A 20,505-nucleotide genomic window follows, 5' to 3' on the forward strand; every position below is an offset into this window, starting at 1 on the left:
TTGAACAGGTCTGGATGATCCTGTCCAATCAGGGAGGATTTTTTTTCTTTCTCTTTGGTGGTGCTGGGATTGAACCCAGGGCATTGTGCATGCTAGGCAAGCACTTTACCACTGAGCTACAGCCCCAGACCACATTCTGTCTTTCTATATAGTTCTAAGCTTTCTGTTTCCCTTGCCTTCTCATTCTCCCCTAGAGCTTCTGAAGCCCATATAAGGTAGAGCCGGTATTTGAAGTCATATGTCTCTCTCCAAACACCACCAAAGCTACACTTGGTTTCTTCAGATAGTCTGGATTCCTTGCTTCCTTTGGTTGTTAATTTTTTTTTTAACAGAGAAAGTGAAATGTAGGGTTAACCATAGCAGAGAGAGGAGGAAGGAGGTTCTGCTCAAGTGTAGCCATAACAAGACCCTGATGAATTAATTGCAATGTTGGAGAGTACTCTGAACCCCACCAATTAAAACAATAAACAACAATGACAATAACAAAGTTCCATCTTTTCAGTGCAAATCTTTCCCAATTGCTTTGATTGATATTTCTACCTTATAAAGTCCAATAAATATGACTAAGACTTCTCTAGGTTATTAACTGCTTGCTGACCATAGAATATTATTAGAGCTATAGTTGGTATAAAAGATTGTCCTGAATCCTTTTTCCCCTGTCTCCATCCCCTAAGGCAAACCTGTTTTCTTGTAACTTCTCCTCAAGCTGAGATGAGGCAAATTCTATTTACTCCAAGATTATGAGTGGTTAAGCTCTCGTTAATTGGAATTTTTTTAAGCATGGGGATTCACAGAGTCAGATAATTTATATCTTGGGGCACTATAATGATCATATAAACCAACTACCTCATTTTATAAATGAGGAAATGAATGCCTAGAGCCTTGCGTCAAGACCCAATTAGTCACAGAGTCAATATGTACAATAACATCTAACTACAAATCTGATGTTCATTCCTCCAGGCAAACTGTCATATGAATGGGGGAAATGGATGCAGGAATGTCCTCCTGCTTCTCCATGCTGGTGTTGAAACTCAAAGACTAGACTGTTCCAGGTATCACCAGAGACGTTTCCCCTCACCCCTGTAAACCATGCCTTGTACTCTTAGGCACTGGGTGACATCTAGGCCTCTCTTTCTAGAACGGAGGGAAATGAAGTTGAACATGTCCTTGTTTAGTGACAGAGCCTCATCTATCCCAAAGACAGTGCATTCAGGAGGGAAGGATTCGACATTGCACATGGACGAGGCTCCACAAGCAAGGCTGTCCTGGAGGGAGAACTGCAGAGTGTAGAGCAAACAGAAACTGGCAGAATCCCAGCTGAGGGAGGGCTGGAAGCAAGGTTTGAGGCATCACAGCTGAGAGAACTGGGGAGTTCTGTTCATAGCTGAGAGTGAGGTGAAAAGGAAGACCTGAAGAGGAAGAACCTGGAAGGCCCCTCAGAAATGATGAGCTGCAAGAAGTGGGAGCCTTGTAATGGCTGCGTGAAATAGGCCCCACAGTGGGAGCCATGAAGAACTTCCTGCTGAATCTGACAGGAAGTGGAGGAGGGGAGAAAGAAACTGAGCCCTGGCCTCCCCGGCATCTGGCCCCAGCTCTTCAGGTGGTACAGAGCAGATGGTGGCAGAGTTCCAAGTACTCTTTAATTCCATGGCCAGGGCAGATCCAGGTTATGTGGAGCCTGATGACAAAATGATTTGATTTTAAGAGGAAAACAATATAGAATTATGTTACAAATAATGAATTTTGTTAGAAATTATAATGTGCTATAAACACGAATTTTAACCTCAAATGAGAAAATAAATCAAAATATATTGCCAAATTTTTTTAAAACATCAAATACCACAAACATCACAAAAAGAAATATTTTCATCAATTAACTGTGGTATATTTTAGATTATTTTTTATACATTTTTATCTGCATATTCCTCTTGATACATCACTTCTTTAGATAATAATGATTTTAAGTATTATTTTCTACATGGAGAGAAAATAAGCAATTAAATAGCAAGATGATTTTTGCTTTTGAGTATTTGGGGATAATAGTTTGCATTGAACATTGATATAAACTAAATCTTTCACTTATGATTTTAGACCCCTGATGAAGAATTCCCTATAGCATAGCTTCTGGCCCCACATATATAATTAGCTTCCCTGATATTACTTCCATAATACCAGTGTCAGGTGCCTTAGGACAGAGAAAATGGGAGATAATTTTGGCTTTATACCTTTATACCATGGCGGGGGGGCGCGGGGGGGATTCTACCCATGGGTGCTAGGCATATAGATGCCATTCCCACCCATCCATGCCATAGAAACAATGGCAAACCAAACCACCCTAAGGCAGCCCAAAAAACCTGAACCAATGACTCCCCAACTCAATCACCGTTTATGAGATAACCCAAATGCCCATGGCCACTCCAAGGTCATCTGACAGGAAGGGAAGTGTGATAGAAGAAAAGTGGGAAGAAAGAGCAGCCCTAGCTGATGGAGTTAAGAGCTTACCTTTGTAAATTGTACCAAGACGTAGGAGCACAGGGCCTCCCATGCAAGGGATGGGGGAGGGAAGGTCCCACACTTCACCGTCAATCCAGGTCTTAAATCTGGAGGTGTCAGAGCTGCTGATAAAGCTGAACACCACCCCCCTCACCTGGTGGAGCCACTTTTAGGCTTGTGGCTCGGGGAGAGTAGTGAAGGTGGTCCCAATAATCCTTAAAATGAATCCATATGTGGATGGATTTGTCTGATGAAGTGAGGAGGAAGGTGAGGAACCAAGGCCAGTAAACATCTATCTCCAGGGGTTGATGAGCATGGTGGGGGAAAGGGAGCAAAGAGCAGTCCAGGGTCAGTGTGGGAAGCAAGATGACAGGGAAAACAGACACACACACACACACACAGCCAGTCCCCTAGTCAGCCCTGGCCACCATGGAAAGTGGAGCTGCAGTGCCCACCTGAAGGGGAGAATTTTGAAAGTTTTTGGTCAGTCAGGGGCACTCATGTCATCACCTGAGCAAACCCCAGGTGACTGAAGTGGGTGACAGATGGGGCAGTGTCCCCTTCACTTCTGAAGAGAACACATGGAACATACATTATGGAAAGATGCATCTTTCCATAATTCCCAAAATGACGCAGAGAAGGGTATTCTGCAAGAGATGGAGGCCATGTAGGAATGTGTTTGTGTGGGTGCCATCGAGGCTGGGAGATTCAAGTCCAGTCCATGGACACCATGACTCAGCCTGCTTTATTAAATCCCCTCTAAGCAATCTTATGCATCTGAGTTTGAAGAGTGGAAGGCTGTGGTTCTCCTTTCCAGACCAACATTTAGGGGCAAGAAGGTCGGATTGGAACCAGACTTCGACTTACTCATTTGTCTGTCTTTCATTCAATACTTATTGAACTTCCCCGTGGTGGGGTGAGATAGATTTTCAGCTCTTAACTGCCCAGCAAGCTAGCCATGTCATATCACCTGTAGCTGGTGGGCACTGTGCAGGGAGATGGCATCTTAATGCTCAAGGCTCAGGATTCTGGAGCCACAGTGATGTGGATTTAAACTTATAGTCACCCTGTGAGAATGCAGGTGAGCCATTTGACCTCTTGAGCCTCTGGTTCAGTGGTCCTTACCTATATAATGGAAATAGCCATTTGGCTTCTTGCAGGGCAAACGTGGGAATTAAAATGTGTAATCCACACATGTTGGGCACCATTCCTGATATACAGGAAGAACTTGGTAAGTGAGCTGTTCATCTCCATTCACATTTTTATTCTCTTAGTGTCCCCATGTGGGAGTTATGCTGTAGCATAGAGCTGTGAGACTCACATGATTGGAGGGAAGAAAACTCTGCCTTCAGCAGCCATTAGCAGGGGGCAGCACTGTGGCCCTGACAGCACCAGAGCATGCTGGTGAGAGCATGGGGACTTGGAGGCTGTGCACCCACACAGAGCAGGAAACTGACAAAGACTGTGAAGCAGCTACACAGCTATATAACACGGGCACGGAGGTAAGCACCTTCTTCAGGCTTTCCAGAAAACTGGGGGAAGGAGCATTTGAGGGAAGTTGGGGTTCCTGTCGTCACAGGCAGAGCAGAGCTAGAGAGCTGAGTCCTGCTGAACTGGGTCCCTCCCATCAGGCTGAAAGTGAGGAAACTCTTACTAAGCCTGCATAAGCAGGTGGCACTGAATGGGTTCTGAAGTTTAAATAGGAGTTTACCAGGTAGGAGAGCCAACAGTTCAGGGAGCCAGGAGAGTCCTGCATGGGAAGAAGGAAGGAAAGGAATGGGAATAAAATTGGAAAGCTAAGTTGGAGCCAAACTATGAAAAGCCTCCTGTGCTAAACTCTATTCTCAATTCTGGAGGATTAGGAGACCTGCTGAAACTTTATAGGCAAGAATTAGAAAGCAGATAGAACGATTGGGTGTGTGTTTTACTAAGCAGTCCCTGTTACATGTCAGGAAAAAGTGTTACATGTCAGGAAAAGGTCAAAGTTAACTCTCATGTTCTGAGTGCTGCCATGTGGACCGAGGATGCAGCGTCACTAGCCCTGCTGACCTCATTTCTCTCTCCGCAGCTGGGACATGTTACGAGGCCCTCACCAGTGAGCCTCTTTCCAGGGAGCTCCTGGTTCTTCTGATTCCTCATCCTAAGGACACAGAGACCAGACTGGAGTGTAGCTTTCAAGATGCTCAGAACAAGGCTACCCCTGAAATACCCATGCTATATATGATAAAGGAGCACTCAAGCTAAATAGGGTAAATTCACACTTTTGAAGCCATCTTTCCATTATCATAGGAATCAGAGTAAGCCAGACGTGAGCCCCTGGGCCCCAGGCAGAGTGTGTATGTGTAGGAAGATCTAAGACATCAGGAAGCAATCTGGGAGCATGAGGAACTGTTCCTTTATGTCCAAGTTGACTCTTTTTATCAAAATCATTTGTCTCAGATGGGAAACAAGAAGAAACTATGACCTCTGACCTGGGCTCTTTGTCTCTTGCTTTTCACCTATATCAGAGTGACACACGGGGTAGAGGTAGGAGATTAAGCTTTGTGTTGGGTGTGCAGCCCCCCAAATTCCCCTCACTCACAGGCTGTCAGAGCCTGTCCAGCCTACCCAGCCACTCTTACTCCTCGACCTAGGGGGACCATCTAGACCATCTGGGAGCAGGGACGAGGCTGCTTACAGGACAGATGGGGGTCCCACACTTGTGGTACTCTAGTGTGCTAAGAAGCCATCCTGTCTGACATGATTGAGACTCAGCAAGCTTAAGATTGTCTCCAATGCTATAAATGATCAATGGTGAAGCGACCTTTAGATGCAGGTCACGCTTTCCAACCCTGACATCCAGACAGCCTCTCCCATGGTACCGTGGCTTTATTGCAGCACCATGCCAGTCCCCAAGTGCCTATGCTGTTTGTTTGGTATGTGATGGACTTCACTTCTCACCTGAGGTCATTTAAGGCAGGGGCCCAATCATTTGTGTCATTATTTTCCATCACACCTGACACCATGCTGAGCCCAAAATACTTAGGGGAAAATGCAAGGCTGGCCTTATCTGACTCCCCAGCTCCTGTCTCCATATTTTTACCCATAAATTTAGCAGCAGAGGGAGGGGTAGTGGGGCTCCTGGAAACTGCAAAACCTCCGGGCCACCGTCTGTCTCCAGTGCTGAGGAGGGCGAGCTAGTCCAAGGTATCAAGAAGCTTCTAAGTGTGCTGCTTAATCATGCCATGTGTTGCAAATATATCGTGACATTCTTTTTATCTTCCTAGTAAATCATGACTCACAAATCCCATAGCCAGGCATTGCTCTAGACGGCATCTGAACCTTGGAATTTGCCAGGAGTGAAGGGGCCCCCGTAGGTGCAGCCCAGTAATCTGGTTTTTAACTAGCCCTCCAGGTGCTTCTGAGCAAGCCAACAACGGGAAGCACTCTTCTGAAGGCTTTTCACATTCTCAGTGCAGTTGAGTCCCCTTGGCACCTGGTGAGCCAAGTTCTATTGCGAGCACCTCTTAGGTTGGTGGAACTGAGGTGCAGAGAAGGTGGGTGAACTGCTCAAACCCTGGCAATCCCTTAGTCATGGAGAGAGGGCTTGACCTCAGGGCACTGGGGACCTCCAGTGATCTCTGCAGTACCCTGGGAGGCACGTCAAGAGACAAGAGTCTGTGGGCACAAGACAGGGCTGCCTGGGAGTTTGGCCTGGTGAGGACAGGTCAGTTTTCCTGGAATTTTCCAGGGCTTGTGAATTCAGGCCCATCTCAAGGCAGGGAAGAACAATTTGAGGAAGTGTCTGAAGGTGGCGCTGCAGAAAGACTAAGGAGCTTCTAAAACCATCACGGGCAAAGTCCAGATTGTTCCATACTGTGCTCGGCTCAGGGCTTGACACAGTAATTTCCAGCCTACATTTAGCTAAGTCCAGTGACGAGGAGCTCATAGAACTGCTTCAGCTCTTGGCCATGGAGGGTGGTATCTGTGTTGTACCAGGGGTCTCATGTCTCCTGTCACTGTGGAACCATTATACCTAAAGGAAAATGGCTAAGAGGACAAAAGCGCATCCAGGAGACTCCACCTGGGTTCTCAGGCCCAGTTGGGGCTCTCCAGCTGGGGTCCTAGGCAGAGCTACAGATGACAAATGCAGAATTCTTTAAATTGATACTATGCAATTTCTTTAAAAGTTACACTTAAAGATCTTACTAGCCTCAGGGTTTGGAGTAAGAAAAGAAAAGAAATTGAAAGGATAATGGTCAATGGTGGAGCACCTTTAGATGCAGGTCAGTGTGGGGCACGCTGCAGTAAGTCAAGCAGAGCAGGGTTCCGAGAGCTTTCACCTTTCTTCTTCTGAGCTGGTCCATCTCCTGGACTCTAAGGGCAGGGAATTAACGTTTCCTGGGAGCCTACCACTCTGGGTGCTTCCCACATGTCACCCTGACCAATCACTATCACCACCTTCAACACAGGTGCACCCAGTGCACCCACTTTGCAGAACTTAGAGGAGACAAAACTAGCCTCAAACTTCCTTCTGTTTATAGTCCACCTAATGCCTTCTGCTACAACCAGTTATCTCCAGGAATCTTGAGCCTTTGGCTGTGGAAACAGGTCCCCAGAAACAACAACCTGTGCTTTAAAAATACATTAAATGCCTCTTTCACTCTTCCCCTCATCCCTGCTCCTCCTTCCTGAACTTTCTTCTCTATTCTCATCTTACGGACACATGGAATTGTTAAGCATGTCAGTCCAGAGAGGAATATTCATTTATTTATAAGAACATGAAATGGCACTGTTTGTTTGAGTGTTGACAGGGAAGAGCCCAAGTGCAGGTTCTCTGGCCCCGTGGAAAACCCACTGTAACGGTCTCCTCACCTGAACCATTAAGGTCTCATAGTCACTAACTTAAGGAATATTTATTAATTTTAAAATTTTCAAAATAAATCCTAAAGTTCAAAATGGTAGATCTGGCCTTTATTACTTCTCCCCCAACCCCCAATCTCATTGAAATAACCATTCATAAATGCAAAAATTAAATCCATAGCAGGCATGAAAGGAAGACTCTCAGAAGTAACACAGAAAAATTCACAAATGTCTGAAACATGGAGATGGCTTGAAGCTGAGTGGATAAAGCTGAAAAAAAAAATATCTGACCCTGAAAACAGGTTCAGGAGAACTGGCTGGAGGTGGAGCCACCCTTGTCGGGGAAGCCTCAGTATAAAGAGCCAGGACAGACTACAGGGGACTTGACTAAAGCTATTTCCAAGTTTTACAGCCCCCACCCTCCTCCTCAGAGGGCATCTGGCTGCAATGGCATCTGCCTGTGTACAAGAGGATCCACTTGGCTTTGGCTTTGGGAACATTCTCCCCTGAAGGTCTCCTATTCAGTGATGTGGATTTGCTCAGATGACTCAGTTCTGCAGCATAGGATATTTTCATAATCACAAAGCTCCATCCTGTATATTGCTTTTCAGTTTGTCAAGTCAACCTACAGACAAGACCTAGAATGCAAAATCTGTAAACCTTAAGACAGGTAAAAGTAAATGTTATAACTTGGAGAAGGAACGTGGAGAGGGTAGAGAAGCTCCTGTGTGCTGTTACCTCCTGTTCTAGTCAGCCTGGTAAGCACTCACCACGTTCTACCTTTTAGAGAATTCATTCAGTTGCATGTAGAGAGACCTAATCTGATACTAGTATAATAGATTTATTCCTCTGTCACTCTAGAGGACAGAACCAGAGCTGAAAGGAGAGGCTTACAGGAGGCAGACAGCAGCAAAGCCTAAGTAGAATAATAATAAAACCAGGTTGCATGGGATGTAATGAGTTCCTGGTGAGTGGAAGTGTTTTAGTCGGAACTGTTCTTGGCTTTTTGAGGATGGAGGCACCAAAGGACAAATATTCTCAGCCCCAGAGAGCTTCTATTCCAGTGGCACATCAATAGATACTGCCCATAAGTTGATGAATCATGAAATGAGGATCTAAATCTATGTTGGCCTTGGGGAATGGATGTAGTTTGAGTTGGGCAAATTCAAGAAACAGATTATAAGTGAATTATCTCAGTTTGATGTGGGAAATAAAGACCAACATGGTTAAAAGAGGTATGCAGGCTTTGAGCTCAGGACTGGCCAGGGAGACAGATGTACTCTCCAACGGCCCAGACACTTTGTGTTATGTGAATGTATTTCTGTTATAAATGAAATGACTGGAAAACAACTTTGTCTATCCTGGAAGAAATATAAGGTAGATATTTTCATTTCCATTTTATTCATGAAAAAATAAAAATCAGACCTTAATCAAGTACTCATGGTTAGAAACCAGATCTCTTGACCACCCACTCCAAACGCCCCCACCCTAACCTTGGGGCTTTGGATGCAGGCTGACAAGGATTGGAACCCTTGATTGATTGCTAATTATCTATCTTTGAAAATAAGGTCAATTGACTACCACCCCATAGCTTGAAGAAGAAATACATGCTAATCACCCAGTACAAGACACATCAAAGGCCATCAAAATGTAACTTTCTATTCTTTATGCTTATTTTGTCCCCCATCCAAAATTTAGGACATTAATACTATTTGTCAGTCATATTCTTTCTTGTCATGTCATGTGAATTATCACTAATTCTGACTAAATTGATAGCAATTCATTCCAATGTGCAGAATTGGCCATTTCAAAAGACTTATCACCATTTAGCAAGGTAGAAACTGTCAAGTTTAAAACATCTGGCCGGAAGGTGTGCTTCCGCTGACACGCGCAACCAATGGTCCCATTGCACAAGTGCTTGTGAGCATGTGGTGTGAAGAATGCTGGGGAGACTCTTACCTTTATCCCCCAAGTACCTCTTTCTCACTCACCACAAGGAGAGGTCACCCTTAAAATCATCCATTTGAACTTGAAGAATTTCCAATTTCCCTGGTCTCCTTTGGAAGTGCAAGTGTCCCCAGCCACAATCACTTGGAAGGTCCTTCTAAGGGAACAGAGTTCCCTGGGACCACAGCAAGGGGGAGCTGCCTTGGAACAGATGAAGAAGAAGAAGAGGGAGAGAAGCAGAACAACATGGCGGGGAAAGCACAGGAGCCCTCCTGCCCAGGCTGCCCAGGTTCCTTCTCCCATCACAGCCAGCAGGAAGCAGAGCTCCCTCCCACAGGCACTGGATGGGCAGCATATAAGAGCTTTTGTGAGCCAAGCACGAACTGTAGGCACTGTGCTAATGCCTCACAGGCACAGCTGCAGCGCATCCTCACAACCCCATTGGGTTGTCACTATTGTTATTTTCATTTTACAGATGAAGAAACTGAAGCCCAGAGAGGGTGACATCCCCAAGTCACACAGCTGTGTGATAGAGCCTGGAAGTGACGTGAGGTGGTGTGACTCCAACACCGTGCTCTGCAGATCCCAATCCTGTAACACACATACACACACACACACACACACATATCCTGGGAGGACTTTAAGGACTGCTAGGTGCCACGTTCTACCTTTTAGAGAATTCATTCAGTTGCATGTAGAGAGACCTAATCTGATACTAGTATAATAGATTTATTCCTCTGTCACTCTAGAGGACAGAACCAGAGCTGAAAGGAGAGGCTTACAGGAGGCAGACAGCAGCAAAGCCTAAGTAGAATAATAATAAAACCAGGTTGCATGGGATGTAATGAGTTCCTGGTGAGTGGAAGTGTTTTAGCTTAAGCAACTGCAGTCAGGGCATGGACAGATGGTCTACACTGTGGGGACGATGTTGGAAGAGATGAGAAGAGATGAGAAGCCACCTCCCTCCCTGGGGGTCTACTCAAACACACTTCTCCAGATTTACTGAGCCACCAGGAGATGCATGATAAATAAGACCCGAGCAGGCCTCTCAAGAGTGTACAATGTGATTTGATTCTCAGATTTTCTAATATCATCTTCATAGTTTCTAGAAGGAATTTAATAAAGAACAGTGAGGATTCTTTCCTTTCATCTCCTAAGGGTAGGTCCAACCTGACCTGCCCAGACACCCTTTCTTTTTGCTGTCTGCTTCCAGAGAGTGCTATGAGGATTCTTATTTTTTAAAAAGAGAAAAAAGAAACACACATGTATGATGAGTTCTACATCTTTGCCTCTGAAGAGGAAATGCTGTGTTACTGTAAATAATGATTTGCAGGTCAGTGTAGGTTGTTAAATGTTGGTATCTTTTTCTCACTTCCCTGCAGACTCTCGTAATTACTATTGCTCTGCACCCAACCGGTGAGAGGCATATTTCTCTGTCCAGGAAATGACAGCAGCATGGTAACCTCTTCTCTGCAGGAAAGCCTGTGCATCTATGCATCAATCCCCTCAGAAGTCTGGGTTGAGGCTGTCCACAAGCCTCCACAGAAATAGCCACATGAGAAGGCAGCAAGTATGCCCAAAAGACCTAAGGCTTCGAGTCCTGACACCTGGGTTCTAAAGCTCTAGCACTAGCCATGTGACCCTAGACAACTCATGGGGGCTCCTGGACCTCTTTGTTCACAATACCGTGACTAACAAATACCACAGCTACATGAGAATTTATTATCTTATTCAATATTTCATTCAAATATTCACAGATAATCACTAAGGACCAGGCACTGTTGTAGTCCCTGGGACTCAGTAGTAAACAAAGCAGGTGAAACTCTCCCTCACCCTGGAGGAAGTGCATAAAGAAATAAATAAGCAAAACATACAGGATTTCTAAGGTTTGGGGCAAGAAGCAAAGCAGGAAAGTGGGGTGAAAAGTGCTGGGGAAAGAATCTCTAAGAGGATGCCAATGAGACCTAGACCCCAAAGCAGGTAAGAAAGGGAGCCTTTTAGCTCACTGGGAAAGAGCTCTCCAGGGACTCAGACTAGCAGATGCAAAGGCCCGAGGCAAGCATGAGCCTGGCATGGTAAAGCATCAGAAGGCCAGAGTGGCTGAACCGAGTAGTCAAGAGGAACAGTATTCGGACAGAAGCAGGCACAGACAGGACAGGGCCCTGTGGGGCTTTTGACTTTAACTCAGGGAGAAAGAGCCCATGGAGAGTTTTGAAAAGAGGAGTGACATGACCTGACTTAGGTTTTAAAAGTATCTCTCTCTCTAGCTGCTGCATTTAGAAGAGAGAACGGGATAGTATTCCCCACGATGTTCTGAAAAGCACAAAGTACAATGTGAAAGTGAAATACGGTAAGAACTTGGCCCTCCAGACCTCTCAGGGAACCAGCTGTTCTGGAGACCAGGTGAGGTAGGTTAGAGATGGCTGCAGGTTTATTGCCACTTTCCTCATTGATAGGATCTGATCCTGCAGCAACTTTTTATCTGGTAAAACCGCCGGAATGGTACTGTGCCAGAGCTCGGCCCAGCCTTTGTGAAGACTGGCAGCTTCCTCTCTGCCGCTTGGAATCCTCACTGTTCTCAAAAAGCAACAGCCATGCCATGTCACATGGAAAGGCCACGTGTAGGCAGGCACTCGGGGTGAAAACCCACAGGGGCTCCCAGACAACAGCCACTAACAATTGCCAGTCCTCCCAGTGAACCATGTCTAAATGTTCCAGTCCAACCTAGAACTCTGCAGCCCAGCCAAGCTCTTCTGCGGGGAAGGACCTCCCCATTTAACCCACAGCATCATGAGATGCCATGAACTGGCTGTTGCTTTAAAACCACCACATTTTGGGGGTGCTTTGTTATGCAGCAGTAGATAACCAAAATTTCAGGGTTTTGTGTTTGTTTGTTTTTTGTCTTTGTTTTTGCTTTTATTTTCTTTTAATTTTTTTTTTTTTTTTTTTTTTTTTTTTTTTAGAACGGAGAGTCTACCCAATTAGGCATCAAGAACTTGAAGAAGAAAAGCATTCACCGTATTAAATGAATAGGGATATTCTATTTTAGAATATACATTTTCCTTCCTTCTAGAACAGAGTGTGCCCACATTGATTTCCCTTTTCTTGATGATTCAAATTTACCAATGTGAATATTGGGGTAGGGCTGTCTTATGATGCCCCAGCGCCTACTGAAGCAGTTGGGCCTTTTCCCCTTTTACTTAATTAGCTCTGTGCTAGTTTTCTTCTTCGTTCAGTGTTTTATATTAAAAACAAAAATCATCCCTCTTCGTCACATATTTTTCTGCTATGCCTGTCTGTCCGGGCTCTTCTTCCATACCTCTTCCAATCCAGGCTTTTCATTTTGAATGGAAGACGTTTTTAAGAGTAATTTGAGGGCTGGGGATGTGGCTCAAGCGGTAGCGTGCTCGCCTGACATGCGTGCGGCCCGGGTTCGCTCCTCAGCACCACATACAAACAAAGATGTTGTGTCCACTAAAAAATAAATATTAATTTAAAAAAAAGAGTAATTTGAAAAGTGGGAATAAGTGAGCTCTGAATTAGGGCCCGATTCTTCACAATTTTATATTCCTGGATTCCGTGGTGGTGGTTTTGCCTGAGACCTGGTTCTTTGCAGCACCCCATATGGATAGGCCTTTGAATCACTGAGTTTAGGATGAAGGGGAGTTAGCCTTTTATTCCTATAAATCTATTTATAAACTCACACATAGGATCATGGATCTAGAAGAAAGCTGACAGAGATTCTTAACTGCCACTCCCTCCATTTATGGCTAAGACCTAGAACACATGCTTGATTTGTATGACGTTTGAGGAAGAGTTCACGGCAGAGGCAGGATTAAAACCTAGGCCTCCACCAGATGGGCCAGTGTTCTCCCACCAGGTTGCTCTGAGTACAATTCTGTCTCATGATCTATAAATCCCCAGTGAGCCCAGCAGGCCTGAGGACCCACTCCCACGAGACATCCTAAAGCACAGGGGACATGTGCTCAGCTGTCCCCCTTACCAGCCAGATGAAACAAAGCAAGTTGCTCAGGATAGTTAAGTTCCACTATCCGAGATTCATAGGAAAAACCTATGAGAGGGGCTGAGGTTGTACCTCAGTGGTAGAGCATTTGCCTGGCACATGTGAGGCACTGGGTTCGATCCTCAGCACCACATAAGAAAAAATTAATAAATAAAATAAAGGTATTGTGTCCATCTAAACTAAAAAATGTATTTTAAAAATAAATGAAAAAATACATGCTGAGGTTCGAGGGCTGTCCGTGCCCCTGTTATGATTCTTGTACTTACCATCAGCCCTCTGTGTTAGCCCCAGCATGCAGTGTGTTAGCCCCAGCATGCAGGGGTGGTTCTCTGGACTGGAGACCCCCAGCCTTCCTTTCTCCCTATAATTTAACCACTGGGTAGGAAAGGTTAAGCCCTAGATGCTCCCCTCTGAGTGGCATCACGAAGAGGAGATGGTCCCGTGAAATCTCTGCCAGCATGTGTGTGACTGATGGAGGTCGAGGAGCAGCTGTTGAGGGGACCCAGCCTGCCCAGATCCAAGTCTGCTGGATCCTTTCCATGGATCCCTTTGCCGGACAAGACCTTCCCGGGGAAGTGGGTGAGCAGTGACTTGCCATACAACCATGAGGCCAGCAATAAGATGCAAATTCTTCCTTTCCTCCTGCCTCCTCCCCTACCATCAATTCCCTGAAGACTGTGAGGTCCCCAATACTTGTTTTGGAGAGAATTTAGTCAGTGCTCAGAGGAAAGAGGGGGAAAAAAAAAAAAGGCCAGTAAATCAATAACAGATTTTTCTTCCCATCAGTTGGTTTCAAGTATTGAGCCAATGTCAACCAATCTAGAATTTCTAAGTTGTAAATTAAAAAAAAAAAAAAAAGATTTTTATCTGAGCTGTCTCAAGAAAGCCACTATTGAGAGTCCTGGTTTATTATACTCCTCACGTAGCCTGAGGTGTGAGCATGCCCCCCAACCCCCGCCCCGGGCCAGCCTCCAAGATTTAATAGGACAGTTTTCATTTCTACCTGATTCAGTCTGTGGTCCTTGGATGTGGCACCTCTGCTGGATCTTCTTGTTTCTACTCCAACTTATTTCCTTCAACAGATTTCTTGCATCCTGAAATAAACCTACAGAAACATTCAGACCAAGGAAGGACATGACAGGACCCTAACCATCCTCCTTGTTCAGGATTAACCCCATGCTAGCACTGCGTGGAAAATAACAATAATAATAACAGTTACTAATTATTGAGCACCTACTCAATGTCCAGCATGGAGATAGCCACTTTTCCTGTTTTATTTCTGATTCTTCCAGAAAACCATGTGCTTACAATTACCTCTGTTTTGTATACATATAAAGGAGACTTACAGAGCAGGGTGAGTTGCTTAAAGCTCCACAACTAGTAAGAACAAGGAACTATATGATAACTTCCTTGTTCTCAAAGGAGTTTTGCTGGGCGTGGTGCTCACCTGTAATCCCAGCTACTCCAGAGGCCAAGGCAGGAGGATCCCAAGTTCAAAGCCAGCTTCAGCAACTTAGTGAGGCCCTAAGCAACTTAGCAAAAGGTATCTCAAAATTTTTAAAAAAATTAAAAATTAAAAGGGCTGAGGCTGTGGCCCAGTGGTTAAGCACTCCTGTGTTCAATCTCTGGATCCCTGGTACCAAAAAAAAAAAAAAAAAAAAAAAAGAATTTTGAAAACACATCTCCCATCAATTATCCAGGAATGTTCTCTTGCTTCTAACCTTACGCTGACATTCATTCAGTCAATAAATTTTTATAAAGTGCTTATTATGGGCATCTGTAAAGGCACTATTGATGACAGAGGAAACATTTTTACAGAGAACAATTATTCATACAACTCTGAAACATAATGGAGAGAGAGAGGGCAGTGCAGGCCAGAGAAGCCGGGGGACGATTCTTGGAAGGAGTCTTGGGTCGAGTCTTGAAGGACGAAAAAAGTGGATGTGGAACCGATGTGAATCTGCAATATGTATAAGGGGTAAAAATGGGAGTTCATAATCTGCTTGAATCAAATGTATGAAATATGATATGTCAAGAGCTTTGTAATGTTTTGAACAACTACTAATAATAATAATAATAAAAGAAGGACGAAAAAAGAAATTTTTCAGGGGGCATTTCTAGTCAGGGGAACAGGTTAGGCAAAGGCACACCAAGAGGAAGACTGTTGGGAGGAAATGGAAATAGATCTCAAATGGAGGAATGAGACTATGCTGGACTCCTACAGGGACTAGGCCAGAGGGGGACTCTACAGTTGGACGATTAGAAATAATAATTCTGATGCTTCAAAATCCTTACTCTCAGAATGTTTCAGAGAGTAATCCCCATGCCGCTGTATTACAGGTGTGTACTACTGTGCCTGGCACACTCTCTTAGTTTTCCAGTTTTCCTGGAGCATCGTTGGGACACACACACACACACACACACACACACACACACACACACACACATCTTCTGAGGACAAAGATTAGTTCTCAGTGAACTTCCGCCAAGAGAGGCAGACACTTTCCTAATAACTTATAGTTTGCAGTGTTAACCTGCTCTCATTTAATATCAATGAGAACTCTAAGAAGTGCTTGTGGCACCTAATATTGTCCTCATTTTAGAAATGAGAGTACAGAGATTGACATCTTACCAAAATCTAGTCAGTGGTAGAGCCAAAGCAGGAGCTAAAGCACAGCTGGTTAGACGCTCTAAGAGGGAGGGTTAAAAGGTTCCCAATTAAACCTCTGCTTGGCTTCTTGTTACAGCTGCTGCCACCAGTGCCCAGCTTCTTCATCTGCAGGTCATTCCTGCTGAGACAGTGCTCTCATTCCCACACCCAAGCAGGCAAAAGACCAAGGAGCATCCCTGAGGCCTGTGGTTTAATTTTTAATCTTAAATCACAGTGACCTTTGGAAACGCAGAACAGCTCAAACTCAGATGAAGAAGTTACAGCCCTCAGCCTCATCTTTAATGAGAGGATCCCTGCTTTTAGCGGTTCAGCTGTCAAAAATGGTACTAGGGGCTGGGATTGAGGCTCAGTGGTAGAGCGCTCGCCTCGAACGGGCGGGACCCAGGTTTGATCCTCAGCACCACAAAAAAAAAAAAAAATAAAGGCATTATGTTGTGTCCATCTACACCTTAAAAAAACATAAATAAATAAATATTTTTTAAAAAAATGGTGCTAGGAAGCGCCATGTCTCAGTGGTTATCTGGGAATATCCCGTTGTCTTTTGCAATACACATATTCAGGCAGTCAATACATAGATTTAGAGGATGCCTTCTCAACCTTTGTTTCATTCTGATTCCCCTGAGGAAACTTTGTAGACATTTCCTCATCTCCCTATGAAAATGAATGCCACAGACACTCACACCATGGCCACAGACCATCGTATTACCTAAGGTTTATTCACACCCTCTGCCTCAAGAATCAGTTGTTGTCCCTTGGGGGCATTGCCACTCTGTTAGAACGCACGTTTCAAAGTACTGGCTTTGTGTGAGGCTCTAAAGTGAGGATACGACCTGATCTTTGCCCTCAAGTCCAGTATAAAGTGGGCTTTATCCTACATCATCAGCCATCCTGGGGAAGGAGAGACACTCAAGTCTCACTCCAGGACTTGAGTAGCTTTCAATTGGGTTTCAGCTCCAAGCCATCATCAGTGGGGGTTCTCCATGCAGAAAAACTGGCAAAGACCCGTAATCTGTGTGGAAATATGGTTGGGAGGTATTCACCACACATTTATGGCATGAAGAATAATTTTTGCTAAGAGAAAAAAAAAGTTGTTTATAATGAAACACAAGACAGAATGGAACAAATTCCTTCAAAAAATTAAAAAAATGGTTTTTTTTCAATCACTTCTATTGAAAAACCATTCAGTAGGATTTAAATAGCCAATCCTACCCAAGATAATGTTTCAGTTTCTTTAACAAGGGAAAGAATTTGAAGCTGAAAAGCCAACTGCTACTTCATTACTTTAATGGAAATCCCCCTGAATGCTATGATCTACTCAATCATAGGTTCATAGGTTGAGTCACAAAAAGGTAGCACATGCTAAGAAGGATACTGAATGGGAAAGTCATTCCATTTCACGTTAGCACCTTGAGACATGTTATTTTAATGCTTCTGGTGGGAGTGGGGGAGAAAATTAAACACGTGCCACACTCCTTCATTCAGCAAATATTTATTAAGTGCTACTATGTGCCAGCATCATGTGAGGTGTTTAAAAAAAAAATGAAGTCCATTAAGGAAAGATGTGGTACTTGTCCAGCATCTGTAGCAAGCCTGGTCTTGTACTTTATACGTGGGAGTTTCTAAGTGTATTATTGGAAAATTATTACACAGGAGCCAGGAGGCCTGGGTGCTAGATCCACCTCTGGGTCTAGCTGTGTGGGCCTTTGTCAGTTATCTAATGTCTCTGGGACTGGATTTCTCCATCTATAAAAATTAGAGGGCCTTGTTAAACGGTGGTTCTCAACCACTGCTGTCACCTGGGGAACTTCAAGGAAATATTAATGCCTGGGTCTCAACCAAGACCTACTGACTCAGAAACTCTGGAGATGTGCTAGGCATTTTTTAAAAAGCTCCCCAGTGATTCTTCCGGCTCGTTTTCTTTGATCAAGATTAAGGACAAGAACCTAGAGAGAGACACATCTGAAAACAAGATGGCAGCTCTGACTTCCTGACCATTTGAGGCAATTCTCAGCATATAGAAAAGGCAAGGTTCGCCTCTGTGCTACCAGTTCCTTTTTTAGCATATTTATGCCTTCCTTCCTCCTTTCCCCCATTACCATCTGTTTCCTGATTCCCTTTCTCTCTTGATCCACTTGCTATGGTCTGGTGCCCACTCTACTTCTCTTCTGCTTTTGGTAAAACATATGGTAGCATTCATTTGCAGCTTAGAAAGAATTCATCTCAAGAATTTCTGCTCTCAGGAAGAACAACCTTACAAGTGAAACCAAAGCCTTTATAACCCTGAGAAAGCAATTACAAGCTTCAGAAAAAAATAGGTTGGGATACTTACTTCTAAGAGAAGCAATAACGAAAGCAAACCATGTACAATAGCACATCTCCCCCTATTTTAAAAGTCTTGGGCACTGATACCCAGTGGAAAATTAGACAACACTTCTCCAGGATTTAACCTAAAATGTTAAGAAATGAGGAATGGATTGAGAAGCCTTCTGGCCAAAAAAAAAAAAAAAAAATCTTCTACCTAATGTTAAGGCTCCCAGGCACATTCTTATAAAAGGGAAATTCTATTAAATTAAAATTTTCTCTTAAGATTTCCAAACAGTGAAGACCCCAGGTGCGCCTGTAAAGTCCAATTGTTTTATCTTCCTGAAGACACAGACACTAAAATTTTAAATTTCTCTACAATAGCCTGAACATAGAAGGCATTCAACTATGTTCAATTGCCCTTCTGATAAAAGAAGTATATTTTACATTGTTAAAGTAACAAGGGGGCATTTTTTACCAAAATCTTTTTTTTTTTTTTTGGTCCCCCAAACCAAAAACCCTTCAAGGAAGAACTCACATTCAATTTTCTCATCCTATCACTTAGCAGAATGTTGGGTACTGCAAGAATAAATGAATGAATGAGTGAACAACTCCCTCCTTGAAGGCTTTTCCTGTAATTTTTCTCTTATATAAACCATTATCCTTTCCTTATTCCCCCCAAAAGTAATATTTCCCACCACAAGAAGACTTGAATTATAACAAGAATATCCATCGCCATGCTCACACTGTGACCAATGCCACCCTCTTGCCTTTCCATATACACCATGGAAGTTTATGTCCAAGTGATGGTGTGGCTCCTCATGACACCTTTATAAAGAACTTCCTGTTCTGAATGTCCCATTTAGGTACATGAACGGAACTTCAGTCTCCGTTGGGAGATTAGTTGTTTGCATCATATTCATTACGGCATTTTTTTTTTAACTTTTATTTTGAAACAATTACATAGTCACAGAAAGCTGCAGAAATGTTCAGAGAGGTCCCCTGAATTGTTCACCAAATTTTCTTCAATACACCAATAACTTGCCAAGTATGTTTGTGTAAGGGAAATGGGCTACAGGGTGACGGATCCGTCCTGCTTTACCTAGAACTAAAGATGTTCCTGGAACATAAGACTTTCAATTTTTAATATATATATTAAATTTATATATATATATATATATATATATATATATATATATATATATATATATATATATATATATATATTTGTAGATGGACACAATGCCTTTATTTTATTTTTATGTGGTGCTGAGGATTGAGCCCAGTGCCTTCCACATCCAAGGTGAGCACTCTACCACTGAGCTACAACCCCAGCCCTAAGACTTTCAATTTTAAGACTGGGACAGAGGGCTGAGGATGTGGCTCAAGTGGTAGCGTGCTCGCCTAGCATGTGTGAGGGACTGGGTTGGATTCTCAGTACCACATAAAAATAAAATAATCCACCTTAAAAAAAGTAAAAAATAAGTATTTTAAAAAAAAGATTGGGACAGACTCAGGCAAACGTGAAGGAGCTGGTCACCTTAGAAAGAGCTATATAAAATTGCTAAGCAAGCAGTCTTTGCTCAGGGACCATCTCCACAGCTGGTTCTGCAGCTCTTCTGGGCTGGCTCTCCACACCAACCTACCCTCTCTAGCTCTTGAATCTCATCTTCTGTTTGCTGGCCCTCATGTCCCACTGTCTGGATCTTTCTTTTCCTTTAGACCCCTAATTTAGAATTATCCCCTTTTGATAGCCAAAGTCCCCCTGTGGCTATCAAGATTTGCATTTATCCCTGCAGTTAAGACCCCTGGACAGGGCAGCAGGAAGCAATGGTTCTCAACTCTCCAGGTGGTTGAGTGATTTTGTGCAAATCATCTTCCAGCTTTGGACTCCTTACTCAGAAAATGAGGGAATTGGTATAAAATAGACTTTTTGCACTAAGCACCATTTTTTAAATGGTAATGGATCTTATTTTTTAATATTTTTATTTGTTCTTTCTAGATATACATGAGAGTAGAGTGTATTTTTGACATATTATATGTACATGGAGTATAACATTCTAATTAGGATCCCATTCTTGTGGTTGTACATGATGTGGAGTTTCACTGATTGTGTACTCACATATGAACATATGGAAGTCACGTCCGATTCATTCTACTGTCTTTCCTATTTCCATCCCTCCCTTCCCTTCACTCCCCTTTTACTAATTCAATGAATTTCCATTCT

Source organism: Marmota flaviventris, chromosome 6 (assembly GCF_047511675.1).
Source record: "Marmota flaviventris isolate mMarFla1 chromosome 6, mMarFla1.hap1, whole genome shotgun sequence".
In the NCBI taxonomy this organism is placed as follows: Eukaryota; Metazoa; Chordata; class Mammalia; order Rodentia; family Sciuridae; genus Marmota; species Marmota flaviventris.